This window comes from Montipora capricornis, chromosome 1 (assembly GCF_036669925.1).
Source record: "Montipora capricornis isolate CH-2021 chromosome 1, ASM3666992v2, whole genome shotgun sequence".
Classification (NCBI taxonomy): Eukaryota; Metazoa; Cnidaria; class Anthozoa; order Scleractinia; family Acroporidae; genus Montipora; species Montipora capricornis.
Genome location: NC_090883.1, coordinates 8,799,081 through 8,800,787, shown reverse-complemented (window position 1 = coordinate 8,800,787; position 1,707 = coordinate 8,799,081).

Sequence of the window (1,707 nt, the reverse complement as noted above, 5' to 3'; positions counted from 1 at the left end):
AAGAAAAATTTAAGATACTTACCAAATCCATCAAGGCCTTCACATGCGAGAAGGTGGAACAAAGAGTAATGGCCATCTTCATGGTGTGCTCGGGTATGTTTCTCGGAATTGGCCCAACAGTGCTCTGTACAGCTTTCTTGAGACGGTCATAAAAAAATATTGAGCACTAATGCCAACTTAAGTGCATTCTTTGATACTTTTGCATCACTTTGATGACCCTCTTGTGTCGATTGTGCAATGAATTTCTGATACACTTCCTTAGCTCCCACAGTCAGCGCATATTCCACAGGATCACCACAGTTGTGTTCTGCATAGATCTTTTCATAAACCAAATCAAGAGATGAAATGGCAAATTCATCTAATTGCGAGGAATACTCTTCCTTGTCAATGATTGATATATTCTCTTGACTGCAGCAAAACACTAGAAAACGGTCGGCAAAGCCATTTTTGTTTTCAACCACTCTTCCCCATACTCTCTGTAGAAACATCTTGGGTGTGGTGTAGCCAACAAGGAACATGGCGGCAAATTGCGCGCCAACTCTTTTGCCTTTGTTACCTTCAACACTGTACCAGGCATCTCCATCGTACAGCTTACACATGCATTCCATTGTGAGGCATTGATCATTAGAAGACTTGGATGGATGTAGCATCTTGTTGAAAAACCACTGACATTCGTCAATGCACATAACAGGTACTGCCTTTTCATTCAGAAAATAGCTGAAAAGACCAGATACAGAAGAATTGTCCACCATCCCCAATCTTCACTTCCAGATGATTGACGATGGGTCGGCTGCAGCTGATTTGAGCACTGGGTGTTTTCCCAGCACCTGAAGGGGCAAGGGCAATACAATACATATTACCCCTCCCCTTATGAGTTGAAAACAGCTTCAACTCGGTTTTGCCAAGAAGAGCGCCCACTGTAGGTAAAATTCCTAAAAGGGTCAATTCCTTGGTTGTCCCATGGCTGCGAGAAAAGACATTGAGCCAGTTGGTCAGTTCATTGGACAAAACTCATCCCAAGGCAACTTCACATTGGTAAGTTTCAATACCAGGTCATCTATGGTGTTTATCTCCTCCATATCCTATGAAGAAAAGTAAAAAGCATTATTAATAAATGTTACCGTCCACGGGAAAACCAACAAAAAGGTGATGACACGGGCATGCTATTTTAGCACGCTAGACAAAAGAAATTTTCTTTAACCCGGGAGTGCCATGTCGTAATGCACGCCTCATTAAAATTTTTTTGTGTCTGATACTACAAGTTGTAAACAAAAGAGCGTGTTATACCAAACAAAAGAGCGTGTCAGCAAAAGTAAAATTGAGCACCGCGTAAAAAGACACGGAGTGAGTGAAATTGCACGACGGCTGCGCCAAAATGCTTGCTAAAAAACCAAGTATAACACACTACTCCCAAAGCCGAGTGAGCGCCGACTTACCTGCGGAAATAGCTGAAAAATCCCGCAGAATACAGTATTGTGCAAAAGTAATGCAAACGTATTTCGCCGAAATTCGCGGCTTTTCCTGGCTTTTCGACGAAAAAATATCGAATTTTCGATGGAAGCGAATTTTCAATGAAAGTCATGATAATTCTCAAGGCCTATTGTCTCCAACTGCGCGAATTTTCGAACGAAAATTCCCTCGGAACGAAAATTGACTTCGAATTTTCGTGCGAAAAATCGCTCCGTTCGATAAATGACCTCAAAAAAT